General features: G+C 35.1%; 1 protein-coding gene across 1 annotated transcript in view; it reads right to left on the minus strand.

Annotated features, from left to right (window-relative positions):
* ZNF804A (zinc finger protein 804A) overlaps positions 1–19,521 on the minus strand; it is a 347,298-nt gene that overhangs the window by 304,287 nt on the left and 23,490 nt on the right. The gene's annotated exons all lie outside the window — the stretch shown is intronic.

Genomic DNA, 19,521 nt, shown 5'->3' on the forward strand with positions numbered 1-19,521 from the left:
GCCATCTCCAAAGTGCAGAAGCTGGGGCTCAAACCAGTGCCCATATGGAATTCCGGTGTGCCTCTATCCACTGTTCCACAGCTCCAACCCTGAAAAAACTTTAGCAATTAATGTTGCTATTTTACTTAATATTCATAATTCTAAATATGTGTAATTTTACATATGTGTTTTTCAAGAATATTCCTGACTATTATGTAAATCTCTACTGTCAATCTGAAAATTGTGTTCTTTAAAAATTTTTGTACTTGATGAAGTTTTTGATTGATATATCAGCTTATAAACAAAACGTGTTAAAATCATGCCCATACATTTGGTGCTGTGGCACAGCAGGTTAAAACCCTGTCCTGCAGAAACCGCCATCCCATATGGTGTCAACTGGAGTCCCAGGTGTTGCACTTCCAAACCAGCTCTCTGCCATGGCCTGGGAAAGCAGCAGAAGATGGCCCGAGTCACTGCACCCCTGCACCCACGTGGGGGACCCAGAGGAAGTTCCTGGCTCCTGGCTTCAAATCAGCTCAGCTCTCGCTGTTGTGCTCATTTGGGGAGTGAACCAGAGATGGATGACCTCTCTCTCTTCCTCTCTCTCTCTCTCTGGCTCTGCTTCTTTTTGTAGCTCTGTCTTTCAAATAAATAAAATGTTTAAAAAATCATGCCCACTATGCTTGTGGTTCAATTTCTTGAATTTTGACAATATATGTGACTTTTATTAGAAGAATGAATATTAATAATTTTTGGTATTTCCTAGTAATATTGCCTTATATACCATTTTGTGTGATAGTTGTATATCATATGAGTTACTTTTGGTTAATTTTTGCACAGCGTATTGTTGTTCTTCATTTACAATATTTCCACTCACATTATTTTATATATGTTATAATAATTATACACTTAAAAATTAAAACTTATAATGACATTTTTGTGAATGCAATTCTATAATGAATAGGATTAGAGATGCATTTTGATATATTTCTACCATCTTATTTTTAGTGCTAACTAATAATTATGCTTTATCATTTCAATTAAACTTGAGAATTCACTTGTTATGGTTTGATCACATTTTGTTTCATCATATAAAAATGTAATTTTGAAAGTTAAATGTATTTAAATTTATCATTATTAATTTATTCCATTTACTCTTTATAAGTTATTTTGCATTCTATTTCTTCAATCTAGTGTTTTTATTCTACTCTCCCACTGGATATTATAAGTTAAACTCCTTCATCAAAATCTACTTGAGTGATGTGTGCAAAAATATGAGATGATATCAAGTATTTGTAAACTCTTCCTGGATCCTTCTGAATAATTTATTGCTTTAGCTACTTTTGAATGCTATGATAAAAAAAAAAAACTATCAAAAAGCCAAAATCAAAAACTTACAGATCATTAACCTCAATTTAGTACTATTAAAAATCATCCTTGACATCTTTCCCAATTTTTGTCTCCAATTTTTACTCAGAAGATTCCTCTGAACTCATCATCTTTCCTCCATCTCAAACATTATTATTTGAGTCCAAACTGTCCTCATTTAAAGTCTGGTCTACTGTAACAGCCTTTTATATAAATAGCACATATAATCTTTGGCTACTTTTTATTCTTTCTCTAATCAGAATGATCTTTTAAAAATATAACTGTTTCATATGCAGGACCTAAACACCCAGAATGGTTGCATAGTTTACAGGGGAAAAAGTAAGGCTCTGTATTGTCATTTGCAAATGGTTTTGCATATCTGGTTAGTATGGATGGGAAGTTTTCAGTGATACCATATCTGATCCATCTCTTCTCTTCATCCATGTTCTACTCCACCTGAAATTAACTCCTACTCGTCCTTCTGCTATTATCTAAAGTGCATCTTCAAAAGAATTTTATGATCTCTCCACTACAGTAAATCCTATTATAAACTCTAATTACACAAAGCTCATCTCTTATGGAGCTCTTGTAACAAGTGCAAAGCTAGATTTGCTTTTGAAATTGTTTCCATTCATATCTACCTAATTCAGCAAAATTAGCTTCACAAAGTAGGAACAGGGGCTCTTTGTGTTCATTATTTTGTTCCTAGAGCCGGGGACACGTCTACATGAGAAATTATATATTAAATAAATAATAAGGAAATCCTTTTTTTTTTTTTCCTGCCTTCCTCTGTTTTAATTCCTCTAACCTCTCCTAGGAATTGAAGGTCACATCATTACCCTATCATTCTGGTGAATTAAGAATTCTATGACTGATAGTTCTCAATACTTGTGTTCTGGATCTAGCTGAGAAATTAATTTGAAGCTCTTCACAGAACAAATCTAGCCCTAATGTTCCCTTGCTACTTATGCAATTTAAAGCACAATTAATATAAAAAAGTTTGAAATCACAATGCATAAGGCAAATTTTTTTTCTTTTTTTAAGATGGGCTTTACTAGTGAATTCTACAAAACATTTAAAGAGAAACTAGCTCCAATACTTTTGAAACTATTTCAAAATATTGAACAGATTGGAACTCTGCCAACTCTTTTTGTTAGACTATCATCACTTTTATAAAAAACTGAGCAAATACAAAACATGACAAGAAAACAACAGACCTGTATCCTTAATGAATATAGATGCAAAGATTCTCAACAAAATACTAGCAAACTGAATCCAAAACCCCATCCAAAGATCACACATCATGATCAAGTGGGATTTATCCTAGAGATGTAAGAGTGGTTGAACATTCCCAAATCAATAAACATTATAAATCATATCAACAGAACAAAGAAAGAAATCCACATGGTCATCTCAATAGATGCAGAAAAAAACATCTGTTAAAGTTTAACAACACTTCATAATAAAAATCCTCCACAAAGTAGGTATAGAAGGAACATAATTGAAAATTAAAAGAGGCAGAGCCAAGATGGCAGAATAGTGAGGGCGTGCACTGATAGTCCGGGAAAAGATAGTTTAATAAAAGTGGAGTTACTGTAGCCTCAGGAAAAGGCTCAGGCAAAAACTGCAGAGGAAACTCTTCTGTATCTAGTGGATGTGACACGGAGGACCTATGGGGAGAGCAAGTTTGCCCACCGTGTGGAAGCCGAACCGCGGGAGCCGAGCCGCCGGAGCCGAGCCGCAGAGTCTGTGTGCCAGCACTGGAAGGGAGGTGAGACAAAAACCCTAGTAACCCAAGACATTGGCAGGGAAAGGCAGAAAGAGCCTACAGGGAACGAGGCCTGAAGCCCCACTGGGGAAAGTTCACCAGGCTGACTGGAGGAGAGAAAACAAACGAATAAATAAGGGGAACCGGCATGGACATTAGCCTCTCTCTCCACTCATCTTACAAAGCCAAGCAAGACAGAGCAGGCACCATTTTACGTAAAGCGGCACACACCATTAGCCAAGCAGAAAAACCTGACTCTGGTAGGGAGAAATAACAGGAGGTTCAGACCTAGTGAAAGTATGGAGCTAACAAACTAACACTGTGAAAATCTGAGGGGGGGGCAGAGAACTCACCAAGAACACAAACTAGGTAACCTTGGCAACCCGGTGAGAGACTGCAGAGAAATTTGAGACCACACTGAGGGCTGCATAAACTCTTTGTGTGGTCCCAGGGGTAAGCAGACAAATAACCACAGGGGCCAGATTTCATACATCAACTACCCTCAATTCCACTCAGCTGTGTGGAATTGGTTCCCAACTGAGTCAAAAAAAAAAGAAAAAAGAGAGAGAGAGCGAGCAAGAGAGAACAATCTGGGTGAGTCACCTTTGGCACACACCCATCACAGCTTCTAAGGATCCATCAAAAGCAGACAGTCCACTTAATCTAGAGTCATAGTATAATGAGAAAAACCACCACAGACAAGAAACCAAAGAATATCTCCAATATGCCAAACAAGAAACACAGAAATCAAGGTAACAAGAACAAGGAAGACACTATGACGCCCCCAAATGAAAAAGACATCCCAATTCAAGATTATGAAGATGATGAGATAGAAGTAATGCAAGAAGCAGATCTCAAAAAATTGATAAGAACATTAAGAAGTTCTCAAAAACAAATTCTTGAACTACAGAAATCCTTAATGGACAAGATAGAAAATCTCTCTCGCGAAAATGAAATATTAAGGAGGAATCAAAATGAAATGAAACTACTAGTAGAACATGAAACTGTGATAGTGACGAGAAATCATAATGAAATGAAGAATTCAATAGATCAAATGACAAACACATTAGAGAGCCTTAAAAACAGAATGGGTAAAGCAGAAGAGAGAATACTGGAATTAGAAGACAGAGAATAGGAAAATATACAGTCAAACCAAAGAAAAGAAGAGGAAATTAGAAATCTAAAAAACATTGTCAGGAATCTACAGGATACTATTAAAAAACCCAACATTTGGGTTCTAGGAGTTCCTGAAGGCATGGAGAGGGAGAAAGGATTACAAAGCCTTTTTAGTGAGATACTAGCAGAAAATTTCCCAGGTTTGGAGAAGGACAGAGACATCCTAGTACAGGAAGCTCATAGAACCCCTAATAAACATGACCAAAAGAGATCCTCACCATGACACGTTGTAATTAAACTCACTGCAGTGAAACATAAAGAAAAGATCCTAAAATGTACAAGAGAGAAACGTCAGATTACTCTCAGAGGATCTCCAATTAGACTCACAGCAGACTTCTCATCAGAAACCATATAAGCTAGGAGGGAATGGTGAGATATAGCCCAGGTATTAAGGGAGAAAAACCGCCAGCCCAGAATATTATATCCTGCAAAACTCTCATTTGTGAATGAAGGTGAAATAAAGACCTTTCACAGCAAGCAGAAATTGAAAGAATTTGTTGCCACTCGTCCAGCCCTGCAAAAGATGCTTAAATTTGTGTTACACACAGAAACACGGTCATCAATATGAAAGAAGGTAAATGAAGGAAACCTCACAGCAAAAGATCACAGGAAGTTCAAATCATATATTAGAAAATATCTTTGGCAAATGGCAGGGCAAAGTTACTACTTATCAATAGTCACATTGAACGTTAATGGTGAACTGTCCAGTTAAAAGACACTGATTGGCTGATTGGGTTAAGGAACAAAACCCATCTATTTGCTGCTTACAAGAAACACATCTTTCTAACAGATACATACAGACTGAAAGTGAAAGGCTGGAAAAAGATATACCATGCCAACAGAAATGAAAAAAGAGCAGGAATAGCCATCTTAATATCGGACAACATAAACTTTACCACAAAAATTGTTAGGGCCAGCGCCGCGGCTCACTAGGCTAATCCTCCACCTTGTGGCACTGGCACACTGGGTTCTAGTCCCGGTCGGGGCACCGGATTCTGTCCCGGTTGCCTCTCTTCCAGGCCAGCTCTCTACTGTGGCCAGAAGTGCAGTGGAGGATGGCCCAAGTACTTGGGCCCTGCACCCCATGGGAGACCAGGAGAAGTACCTGGCTCCTGCCATCAGATCAGTGTGGTACGCCGGCCGCAGCGCACTGGCCGCGGCGGCCATTGGAGGGTGAACCAATGGCAAAGGAAGACCTTTCTCTCTGTCTCTCTCTCTCTCACAGTCCATTCTGCCTGTCAAAAAAAAAAATTTGTTAGGAAAGACAAAGAGGGGCACTATATCATGATTAAGGGATCAATTCAACAAGAAGATATAACGATTATCAATGTATATGCACCTAATTTCAGGGCACCAGTTTATTTAAGATTTGTTAAGGGAGTTAAAGGGAGACTTAGACCCCAATACAATAGTACTGGGGGACTTCAATACTCCACTCTCAGAAATAGACAGATCAACAAGACAGAAGATCAACAAGGAGACAGTAGATGTAAACGACACTACAGACCAAATGTACCTAACAGATATCTACAGAACTTTTCCTCCTACACAGAAAGCATTTACATTCTTCTCAGCAGTACATGGAACCTTCTCTAGGACTGACCACATACTAGGCCATAAAGCAAGTCTCAGCAAATTCAAAAAAATTAGAATCATATGATGCAGCTTCTCAGACCATAAAGGAATGAAGTTGGAAATTAGCAACTCAGGAATCCCTAGAGCATATGTAAACACATGAAGATTGAACAACACGCACCTGAATGAACAATGGATCATAGAAGAAATTAAAAGAGAAATCAAAAATTTTCTGGAAGTAAATGAGGATAACAACACAACATACAAAAATTTATGGGATACAGCAAAAGCAGTGTTAAGAGGAAAGTTTATATCAATAGGTGCCTACATCAAGAAATTAGAATGGTACCAAATAGATGACCTTTCAATTAATCTCAAGGATCTAAAACATCTGCAACAAACCAGACCCAAATCTAGTAGGAGAAGAGAAATAATTAAAACCAGAGAAGAAATCAACAGGATTGAATCCAAAAATAAATTACAAAAGATCAGCCAAATGAGGAGCTGGTTTTTTGAAAAAATAAACAAAATTGACACTCCATTGGCCCAACTAACTAAAAAAAGAAGAGAAAAGACCCAAATCAATAAAATAAATCAGAGATGAAAAAGGAAACGTAACAACAGACACCACAGAAATAAAAAGGCCATCAGAAATTACTACAAGGACCTGTATGCCAGCAAACAGGGAAACCTATCAGAAATGGATATATTCCTGGACACATGCAACCTACCTAAATTGAACCAGGAAGACATAGAAAACCTAAACAGACCCATAACTGAGACAGAAATTGAAACAGTAATAAAGACCCTCCCAACAAAGAAACGCCCAGGACCAGATGGATTCACTGCTGAATTCTACCAGACATTTAAAGAAGAACTAACTCCAATTCTTCTCAAACTATTCAGAACAACAGAAAAAGGAGGAATCCTCCCAAATTCTTTCTATGAAGCTAGCATCACCTTAATTCCTAAGCCGGAAAATGATGCAGCATTGAAAGAGAATTACAGACCAATATCCCTGATGAACAGAGATGCAAAAGTCCTCAATAAAATTCTCGCCAATAGAATGCAACGACACATCAGAAAGATCATCCACCCAGACCAAGTGGGATTTCTCCCTGGTATGCAGGGATACTTCAATGTGCGAAAAACAATCAACGTGATACACCACATTAACAGACTGCAGAAGAAAAACCAAATGATTATCTCAATAGATGCCGAGAAAGCATTTGATAAAATGCAACAAACTTTTATGATGAAAGCTCTAAGCAAACTGGGTATGGAAGGAACATTCCTCAATACAATCAAAGTAATTTATGAAAAACCCACGGCCAACATCCTATTAAAAAGTTGTAAGCATTTCCACTGAGATCTAGTACCAGACAGGGATGCCCACTCTCACCACTGCTATTCAATATAGTTCTGGAAGTTTTAGCCAGAGCCATCAGGCAAGAAAAAGAAATTAAAGGGATACAAATTGTGAAAGAATAACTCAAACTATCTCTCTTTACAGATGATATAATTATTTACGTAGGGCACCCAAAGAACTCTACAGAGACTATTGGAACTCATAGAAGAGTTTGGAAAAGTAGCAGGATATAAAATCAATGCACAAAAATCAACAGCCTTTGTATACACAGGCAATGCCACAGCTGAGGAAGAATTTCTAAGATCCATCCCATTCACAAGCCACAAAAACAATCAAATACCTTGGAATAAACTTAACCAAGGACGTTAAAGATCTCTACGATGAAAATTACAAAACCTTAAAGAAAGAAATAGAAGAGGATACCAAAAAATGGAAAAATCTTCCATGCTCATGGATTGGAAGAATCAATATCATCAAAATGTCCATTCTTCCAAAAGCAATTTATACATTCAATGTGATACCAATCAAGATACCGAAGACCTTCTTCTCAGATTTGGAAAAAATGGTGCTGAAATTTATATGGAGACACAGGAGACCTTGAATAGCTAAAGCAGTCTTGTACAACAAAAACAAAGCCGGAGGCATCCCAATACAGATTTCAGGACATACTACAGGGCAGTTGTTATCAAAACAGCATGGTACTGGTACAGAAACAGATGGATAGACCAATGGAACAGAATTGAAACACCAGAAATCAATTAAAACATCTACAGCCAACTCATATTTGATCAAGGATCCAAAACCAATCCCTGGAGTAAGGACAGTCTATTCAATAAATGGTGCTGGGAAAATTGCATTTCTACATGCAGAATCATGAAGCAAGACCCCTACCTTTCACCTTACACAAAAATTCACTCAACATGGATTAAAGACTTAAATCTACGACCTAATACCATCAAATTATAAGAGAGCAGTGGAAAAACCCAGCAAGATATAGGTACTGGCAAAGACTTCTTGGAAAATACTCCAGAAGCACATGCAGCCAAAGCCAAAATTAACATTTGGGATTGCATCAAATTCAGAAGTTTCTGTACTGCAAATGGAACAGTCAGGAAAGTGAAGAGGCAACCGACAGAATGGGAAAAAAATATTTGCAAACTATGCAACAGATAAAGGGTTGATAACCAGAATCTACAAACAAATCAAGAAACTCCACAAGATCAAAACAAACAACCCACTTAAGAGATGGGCCAAAGACCTCAATAGACATTTTTCAAAAGAGGAAATCCAAATGGCCATCAGACACATGAAAAATGTTCAAGATCACTAGCAATCAGGGAAATGCAAATCAAAAGAACAATGAGGTTTCACATCACCCCAGTTAGAATGGCTCATATGCAGAAATCTACCAACAACAGATGCTGGAGGGGATGTGGGTAAAAAGGGACACTAACCCACTGTTGGAGGGAATGCAAATTGGTTAAGCCACTATGGAAGTCAGTCTGGAGATTCCTCAGAAACCTGAATATAACCCTACCATTCAACCCAGCCATCCCACTCCTTGGAATTTACCAATAGGAAATGAAATTGGCAAACAAACAAGCTGTCTGCACCTTAATGTTTATTGCAGCTCAATTCACAATAGCTAAGACCTGGAACCAACCCAAATGCCCATCAACAGTAGACTGGATAAAGAAATTATGGGACATGTACTCTATCGAATACTATACAGCAGTCAAAAACAATGATACCCGGTCATTTGCTACAAGATGGAGGAATCTGGAAAACATCATGCTGAGTGAATTAAGCCAGTCCCAAAGGGAAAAATATCATATGTTCTCCCTGATCGGCGACAACTAACTGAGCACCAAAGGGGGAACTTGTTGAAGTAAAATGGACCCTATGAGAAACAGTGACTTGATCAGCTCTTGTCCTGACTGTTGATGTACAATGTAATATTTTATCCTTTTTAGTATTTTTTTTGTTCTAGTACTATTGGTTGAACTCTGTAATTAACACACAATTATTCTTAGGTGTTTAAATTTTAACTGAAAAGTGATCCCTGTAGGAATTTGGAAAACATTATGCTGAGTGAAATAAGCCAGTCCTAAAAGGACAAATATCATATGTTCTCCCTGATAGGTGACAACTAACTGAGCACCAAAAAGGAAACCTGTTAAAGTGAAATGAACACTATGAGAAATGATGACTTGGTCAGCCCTTGCCCTGACTCTTTATGAACAACTTAATACGTTAGCCCTCTTAATATTTTTTTGTTTGTTCTACTTAATACTTTTGGTTGAATACTGTAATCAATACACAGTTATTCTCAAGTGTTGAAACTTAACTGAAAAGTGATCGCTATTAAATATAAGAGTGGGAATAAGAGAGGGAAGAGATGTGCAATTTGGGACATGCTCAAGCTGACTTGCCCCAAACGGTAGAGTTAGAAACATACCAGGGGATTCCAATTCAATCCCATCAAGGTGGCATGTACCAATGCCATCTCACTAGTCCCAGTGATCAATTTCTGTTCACAATTGATCATAATGATAGGACTAAGTGCCAAAGGGATCACATAAACAAGACTAGTGTCTGCAAATACTAACTGATGGAATAAAAAAGGTTGAGAACGATCCAACATGGGAAGTGAGATACACAGAAGACTCATAGAATGGCAGATGTCCTAAACAGCACTCTGGCCTTAGAATCAGTCCTTAAGGCATGCAGATCTGGCTGAAAAGCCCATGAGAGTATTTCAGGCATGGAAAGCCAAGACACTCTGGCAAAAAAAAAAAAAAAAAAAACCTAAATGAAAGATCTCTGCGAGTGAGATCCCAGTGGAAAGAATGGGTCATCTCCGAAGGGAGGAGAGAACTTCCAGTTTGACTATGACCTGGTCTAAATACGATCAGAGTTGGTGATCTAGGGGGCTTCCATAGCCTTGGAAACTCATGACAAGAGCCTAGGGTGATTACTGATGCCATAAACAAGAGTGTCAATTTGTTAAGTCTACAACAGGAGTCACTGTGCACTTACTCCTCATGTAGGATCTGTCCTTAATGTGCTGTATATTGTGATTTAATGCTATAACTAGTACTCAAACAGTATTTTTCATTTTGTGTTTCTATGTGGGTGCAAACTGCTGAAATCTTTACTGAATATATGCTAAACTGATCTTCTGTATATAAATGAATTGAAAATGAATCTTGATGTGAATGGAAGGGGAGAGGGAGCGGGAAAGGGGAGGGTTATGGGTGGAAGGGAAGTTGGGGGGGGGAAGCCATTGTAATCCATAAGCTGTACTTTGGAAATTTATATTCATTAAATAAATGTTAAAAAAAAGAAAATTATAAAAGAAAGGTATGACAAACCAACTCAATATCATATAAACCTGGAAAGATTGAAAGTACTTTCCCTTAGATCTAGAACAAGACAAGGATGTTCAGTTTCACTTCTCTTATTCAATATAGTACTGGAAGTATTAGTTAGAGTAATTACAGAGCACAAAGAAATAAAGAGCATCAAAATTGTAAAAGAGGAGTCAAACTATCCATATTTGCAGATGACATGATATTGTATATGAAAATACCTAAACACTCCATCAAAAACTTTTAAAACTGATAAACCATTTCGGTAAAATTACTATAAGTTACAATACAAATATACAAAAAAACTACAGCTTTTTTTATATGGTAATAATGAATTCAAAGAAATAGAAACCAAGAAACAAATCCCATTCACAATCAAACCAAATATTTGAATAAATTTACGCAACAAAGTGAAACATTTCTACAATGAAAATTATAAAACATTGATGAAGGAAATCATGAAGAACACACAAAAAATGGAAACATATTCCTTGCTCATGGTTTGGAAGACTCAATATCATTAAAATGGCTATACTACCAAACGACAAATTAATTAAATATCACAGTTCCCTCTTACATTATATTTGTGTAATATACATGTAAATTTATGATACATGTGCTCATAAACTGAAGAATATCCAGCAATATTAAATCAATACTAATTATCAGATGGGTTCAGAGCGGGAACATTGTAGATGCAACTGATTTTAAGGCAAGATTCCTGACACACAACATAATTCAGTGAGGGAAAAACAAAGCATTAATATGAAAGTTTTCCCTAAAAATTCAAAGTGTTGGGGCCAGTGCTGTGGCATAGCAGACAAAGCCACCACCTGTGACACCAGCATCCCATATGGGCATGAGTTTATGTCCTGGCTGCTCCACTTCCAATCTAGCTCCTTGAAAAAAGACTGGGAAAAGCAGTAGAAGATAGCCCAAGGGTTCTGGCCCCTACACCAGTGTGGAAGATCTGGATGAAGCTCCTAGCTTTTGACTTTGGCTTGGCTCAGCCCAGGCCACTGCAGCCATCTGGGGAGTGAACCAAAGGATAGAAGCACTCTCTTTCTCATTTTATCTCTCTCTCTCTCTCTCTAACATTGACTTTCAAATAAATAAATAAACCTGTTTTTTAAAAAATTCAACATGTTGAAGTAACAAAAGTATTTTTTGTGTAACAGTAGAGCATCTCACAGTCAAATTAATTAGACAGCTATACAATTAAATCACATATAAATTCATCTCCATTCTAAATAGCAAAAGTCAACATTTGTCTTTCCTGGAAATGCATGAAATTGAAATTTTATATACTAGTTAATACCAAGATTATTTTTATTCACTTTATCTACTAATGAGAGTAGTAAGAATAGTTCATCTTATTGATTAGAGTTAGAAATAAAATAGTAAACAGAGCATAATTAATGAATTTTCTATTTTGCCTACTCTAGTATTGGCACCATTCCAGAGAAGCATTAAAAACCATCTTAAAGGGTGTATTCTGTTTCAGAACAGAACTGTATGTTTATTCTCTACAGTGGGACCTAAATTAGGTATTGGGAGTAATTAGATTTAGAGACCCATCTGAGAAAGTGTAACATGACCTAGGAAAAACTGCAATTATTGGTAATGGGTGTTAATCCTCTTTTTCTGATTTTATATACCACATACATGTGACAGTCCACATGGTTTCCATGTCTAATCTACTGATAATCATCTTCATTATTCTAATTTTGAACATTTCATCTCTGTAAGTTAATATGTGAAGGATGGAAAGAGAAATAAATTACTAGTATTAAATTTTTCCCATAAAATATTTCTAAGGTGCACTAATTGCTTAATTATTCAGTTGTATCCTTGTTAAAACACATTTAGGGCAGACACTGTGGTGCTCCCACCTGGAGTGCCAGCAACCCAAGTGCCTGGGATGGATTCCTGCTTTTGTGCTTCCAATCCAGTTTCTTGCTAATGTGCTTGGAGGCACGTGAATGATGACTCAAGTTCTGGAGTTTCTGCCATCCATGTCAAAGATGCAGATGGAATTGCTGGCTTCTGGCTTTGGCCTGGCCTGGCCTTGATTGACATAGGCATTTGAGGAGTGAACAAGTAGATGAAGATGTAGATGAAGATTCATTCTCTCTCTCTCTCACCTTCTCCCTCTCCCTCTCCCTCCCTCCCTCCGTCACCTTCTCTGTTATTTTGCATTTCAAGTAAACAAATATTTTAAAAAAGAGAGAAAAACCAAAATACACTATTCTAGTAAGTGGAAACAGAAACCAGGAGCTAAGCTTTCCTGTTCAGTCATAAACATAGACCATTTCTGGGTTTGTGATGACCACAAAAACGATCAAGGCAATAGCATGAATAGATAAACCTAATCAATTATTTGCTGACTGCAGATTTTTAAAATGCAAAATTTTCTATTTCTATGCAAATTTCACATAGTATTTTTTTTAAAGAATGATTTATTTATTTGAAAGGCAGAGGTACAGAGAGAAAGGGAGAGACAGAGAGCAGAGTTCCATTTTCCATCCGCTGGTTCACTACTGAAATGATCACAATAGTCAGGGCTGAAACCAGGAGCCAGGAGATTCCTTCAGGTCTCCCACATGGGTGCAGGGGCCCAAGCACTTGGGCCATCCTCTGTTGCTTTCCCAGGCACAATAGCATGAAGGTTGATCAGAAGTGAGGCAGCCAGGACTCAACCCAGTGCCTATATGGTATATTGGTGCTGGAGGCAGTGGCTTAACACACTACACCACAGCTCCAGCTCCTTACATATAGTAATAATTATTCCAGCCATCTTCATACTAGATAGCAAAATAGATAGTAAAACCTATACATTTATATGAATAAGGAATAATCATTTTCTAAGTTTATTAATGTTAGAACAAATATTTTACTTAAAAATGGCTTTACAGATTCAAGTAGAATAAATTATCTCAATAATTTTACGTAATCTTTAATACAGTGTTAAATGGAAGGACAGGATTTTTAAATGTATTAGACAGATATTTTAACTGAATTCACAGTGCTGGAAATATAACAATTTGTACACAAAATACACAAGAACTGATGCTAGGAGATTGTAAGAATTAAAAGATCAGTCTGCCCTTTAATAATTATTTATCAAGAAATCATCAAAGCTACTTGTAAGTATCTGTAAGTATTTAAATGCATAAAATTTAAAAAAACCAATAAATTACATGTAAAGCTTTTATTAAAATCCCAAAGAAAATTTTCATGAAATTATTAGAATTACTGCTCAAAATAAATTGATGGATCAATCCTATTAATTGATGGACAGGTAATAAATAACCTAACATAAAATGATTTGTTCCAGTGAACCTTGTACCATAAGAGATAAAAAGAAATGGAAACAAGATTTCTGAAATCTGTCCAACTTAAAATTTTACTTTTTGTCTTACTTATCTATATCTATTTCCACCACTTATATTCTTTGTTCATTATGAAAAACAATTTAGTTAAACTCTAGGAGTATTCATCTTTGTGTAATGAACAAAAAAAATTTATCTAGATTATTTTAATAACATAGCTGTAGGTCCTGTCTGCTCTTTATCAATATGGGTGTAAAATATTACATTATGTAATTATTAATTTAAAGTTTTATTTATTTATTTATTTATTTGAAAGGTGCACAGAGAGAACCAGTCTGACAGGGAGACACCTTCCACGTGCTGGTTTACTCCCCAAATGCCTGCAAGAGCTGGAGCAGGGTGAGGCTAAAGGAAGGAATCTGGAACTCGGTCCAGTCTTCTACATGGGTGGGCAGGGACCCAACTGCTTGAGTCATCATTTGTTGCCTCCCAGGGTGCTCCTTAGTAGAACACTAGAATCAAGAGAAAATCTGAGAATTAAACTCAGCCCAATGAGATTGGGACAGCCCAAGTGGCATCTTAACTTCTGCACCAGATACCCACCTCTATACAATTATCTGAAAGTTTCATGTTGACTTCAATTTTCCAATAAATTTAACATATATGACTCTGTGAAGAAAACATAGGTAGGTAAGAAATAATAAAGTGCTTAATGAATTTTAGAACCTAATCACTAATGCTTTATAAATGTTGGCATAAATTTTAACATAATGTTACTCACACACTATATTATTGGAACTGATGGTTGTTAGAGAAAAAAACATATTTATTTATTATTATTTCTGTACTCTCAGAGCCCCACAATCTGATCCTTGAGATTTTCATTTGGGTGCTCCTGAATTTAAAATTTCTGATATAGTTCAGCAAGTGTTAATTATTTATGTAATACCAGAAGTGCCTTTTATGTATAACAAAAGTATCCTGCTTATTTAAATGCCTGGAGGCAGTAAGAGAACGTGTCCATCATTGACAAGCAATCACTTACTGCTGATATAATATTGGAATTCAATCTGCAGAAGCAGTTTGCATGACACCCATCCATCCTCTTTCACCAAAATGATCTATTTTCAAAATACACTCTGTAATGCAGAATTACTTAATCAATCAGTTGCTATGTTTTTTTGTTATAAATATCAAAACTATGCAGAAATCAGTTTGGACTGATAACCAGCTTTCATGAAGAATGTTTCATAATTAAAACAAATGGGAAATAAGTGATTAGAAGTTTAGAAAATAAAAATGCATATCCATCTTTCATAGAAGGCAGAAGATCTACTATAGTATCATAGAAGTCATATAGTACAGATGAAGCTCCAGGTTTTAGTTACAACCTGGAACCTACGTTATGAATAATTCACAGTTTAGGAAAATGTGTGTCTTCTCCAGATTGTAAGTGATCCAAGTTGGCAGATGACGTCTGTAAAAATCACTGCTGGTACTAAGAAAAAAAATACAGAACTCATCATATGCCTCCCATGCAGATATGCACGTGTGTAATTATGAGAACAATGGAATTTAGGTACTTTAAATTATGTTTGTAACAAAGTGAGGTGAAATACATTCACACAAGGCTAGAAGCATTGTATTTACAGCAAGGCAATAGATTTGTTATTTTATAGGTCTTCTTCATTGTGACAAAATACATGTATAACATGAAACGTAATCATTTTAAGTGTAAATCCAGCTTAAACTAAGTACATTTATTTTGTAGCACAACCATTTTTACAGTAATTTAAATCAACATTGCATGAAAGACTATTTGAATAACAAAAGAACCAATTGAACTTCAAACTATTATTAATTGCAAATAGATCAATAGATCAGAATTGTTTTAACTACCCTTGTCAATAAATTGCAAGGAATCCTGACATGCTGCTAAGACATTTGGAAGAACAAACATACCTAAGAATTCTCAGTCCATTTGACTGATTGTTCAAATAAAGCATCCTGATTGATTTCTTGATACTATTCTGTAAGTATAATTGATTTTGCTTTCCCCTTAAAATCAGATAATTTACTTAAACTTTGGCTCCTAGGAAATAGAGTAGTATGAACCCCAAACAACTTTATTCATAATGTTGCAATTAACATTTGACAAATCCTCTATGTGGGGTGCATGTCTGTTCATGCATGGGATTGTGAATGTGATTTTTTTAAGACACTGAACAATGTAATGACTATTGTACTTTAAATGTAGTGGACTTCTACTGGTGCTAAATGTCAGGCTTCAGCTTGGATGTGATTTTCAAATGTGTATTTTAGTGATATACAGGGTGTCACTTATGAAAAATTGGCATGATTGTAATGACCATTAATCTGATTCAAAGCAATGCATCAAAGACAATAAACCATATTTCTTGAAATAACTAATCTAACAAATATGAAAAATATGACCTGCTCTTATTTATAATATACATGAATTTGGTAGAGTAGCATAATATATTTGAGTAATCTTCAATAATTTCTGGATTTATTCAAAATCATGTTAACAACTTTTTTATTTTTTTATTTTTAACTTTTATTTAATGAATATAAATTTCCAAAGTACAGCTTATGGATTACAATGGCTTCCCCCCCATAACGTCCCTCCCACCCGCAACCCTCCCCTTTCCCACTCCCTCTCCACTTCCAAAATAGGTGGTTTTCCCAAAAGCAAAAGATATGCCCTTTAGGAGTATTTATCTTTTAATCAAGAATTTTCTAACTTTATGAAATCAATAAAATGAACATTTGCTTTTACTTCATATCAGACTTTTGTTTTTAGAAAATTTTATTTTTTATTTTCTATTATTCTGTAATGTCATATATATAGTGACTTCTTTTTGTTTTTGAATTTTGAGGATGAAACCTTAACTATTCACTGTGAATGTGGATTTCAATTAGGAAACAGCTAATACTAAAACATTTTTGTTACTTCTTCTATGATTAGAACAAAAGAAAACATACTGCAAAATAATTGTTGCTTAAGTATCTACTTCTCCATTTTCCAGCAGAAGAGAAAATGACATTCTTATCCACCTTATAGCACGTGAATTCTCTCCTGTTGAGTATTGCAGTGCGGTTGATAGGGAGGACAGATTATTTTGTCTTGTTATTTTTTATTGGTTTCTCATTGCAATATCACATTTTTGTCATGTGAACACCTGTTCTTCAAATACCATTTTTCCAGTTTACTTTGCAGGCAACAATCAAATAATTTTTATCTGTGTGCTTTGTGGACAGTAATCAAATGGCACCGAAGATTTTCTTGAGAATCTATTTCCTGGTTCCAGATCCTTGGCCTTCTTTAGTTTGCTTTTATGCTTATTTATTTAAATAAGTCTCTCACAAAATAATGTGACTCTTAATTTATCTTATCATATGCACATACAAGACCATTCTCTACAAATATATTCTTTTCATTTGCAGTAATTTTGTACTTTTCCTCTATACTGTCATAGTGCTTTCTGAAATCAAAAACTAGATAACAAAACTTATGTATTATTTAAAATGACAAAAAAGATGAAATAATAATTTGACACACATCAAAATATATGTGACATGAACTGATTTCAGTAAAGCTAAATTTTATTGAGGGGGGAAGGGAAGTTTTTCATTCAGCATTATATATATAATATATTAATATCCTGAATAATGTTGAAGTTCCTTTGGTGCAGAGAATTAATATCAATAGACTCTGTGTTTCCAGGTCTTGGTGCAGTGCTCAGCAAATTTTAAGGTTCAAGTTCCATTCAATATTTGATGAAAATTCAAATGGCATATTATAAGAATGCACACCAAATCACTTTAATACTATGTGGAGATTGTATTTCACATGAATAGAAAAATATCCTATTTCATGACACAATGTAAAAATGTAAATAATGTAAAATAGTTTAAAACTATTAATATAAGACTTTGTGATTTTCAGTTATTACTGAACCCTTTCAATGAATTGACATGTGAAGGGCATACTATCACTGGAGACAGATTACTTGGATTAGAATGACACTTACAAATAATACACAATCAGAGTATCTGCCAAATAATGCCTATTAGAATAAAATACATTGGGGCAAATGAAATGATTAGGAATTTGTTTAGAACATACTATCTGCAAATTAATGTTAATTGCAATGTTTTAAAATGCAATTCATATGCATTTAATGCATTTAATATGCAATTCATAAAATTCAATCCATATTTAAAAAGTCTGTCTTCAGCCATAAAATTGTCATTGCATTTAATTTTTTCTCATATGCTAACCCAACATATGAATTCATTTGACAGCATAACTCTATTAACAAAGATTGTAGAGCTATGAAATAACATAAAATAATTTAAAATGAAATAATCATAAATATAAACATTCTTTTATTTCTACTTATGCTTAATCAATTACATTCATATTGCACACTTTCTAGGGTACATACACCCCACTTTGGAGACCTCAGTACTGTATAAAGAAACAACCAAGTCTTAATGCCTAACATTGCATTAACAGTGCTTACTACAGTATTTGGTACACAGAGGTGATTAATAAATATGTATGGTGGCAGTATAGAAATAAATATATGTACTGCAAAGAAAAACTGTAATTTCTCTAGTACATATTGTACATTCACATAGATAGAATATAAATCTACAGATTATAAAGCATTCCCATCCAGAAATCCAGATGAAAGACATTCAAGCATATCCAAATACATGAACATGAGTAATTATTCATATAATGGTTAATGCCGGAATAATTTGATACTTAGATGAATAATCATGTTTATAATGTATTTTACTACGAAATTTTGATTTCAAAAGTTTTTATTCTAAATACCTACATATATTATTAAAATGATACATCAGTGTTGTTAACAGTAGAAAGACAAAACTATTTTGTCTGGAAATTTTCTTTTCTAAATCATTCTAGATATAAAATAGACATGAGAAAATGTTTGGAGAAAATTTCCGAAATTCTAGGAGCATTATATATATATTTTTTCTCTAGATTTCTGAAATTATAAAATTGATGGAATTATATCTTGCTATGTTTTTTTATTAATACAGAGAACAGATTTTATTTCATAGTTATTGTTTGAAGAAGACAACCATACTCTTCTCCCTCCCCTTCTCCTTCCCTCAATCTCCTTCTTCTTTCCTTTTTTTCATTTAAATTTTGCAGACATAATTTCAATCAACTCTATAATCACAGGCTAAATTCATCACTACCCATAATATTCGACTAGAAAAAAGTAGGAAGACCACAGTTTCACAGGAGTATAAAAAAGGGCTAAAAACAATAATCACATCACAGGATATCCATTTCATTACTACACATTTTTTGTATCCTATATTAACTGCCACATATCAGAAAAACCCATATGTAGTTTTTCTTTTGGGGACTGACATATTTCACTAAGCAAAACAGTTTACAGTTTCATCTATTTCTATTACCAAGAAAGTGTTTTATTGTTTTTTATGGCTGAGTAGTATTCCATAGTGTATATATACACAATATTTTCTTCATCCATTCAGCAATTGATGGACATC

The sequence above is a fragment of the Oryctolagus cuniculus genome, chromosome 3 (genome assembly GCF_964237555.1).
Source record: "Oryctolagus cuniculus chromosome 3, mOryCun1.1, whole genome shotgun sequence".
NCBI classification, from domain to species: Eukaryota; Metazoa; Chordata; class Mammalia; order Lagomorpha; family Leporidae; genus Oryctolagus; species Oryctolagus cuniculus.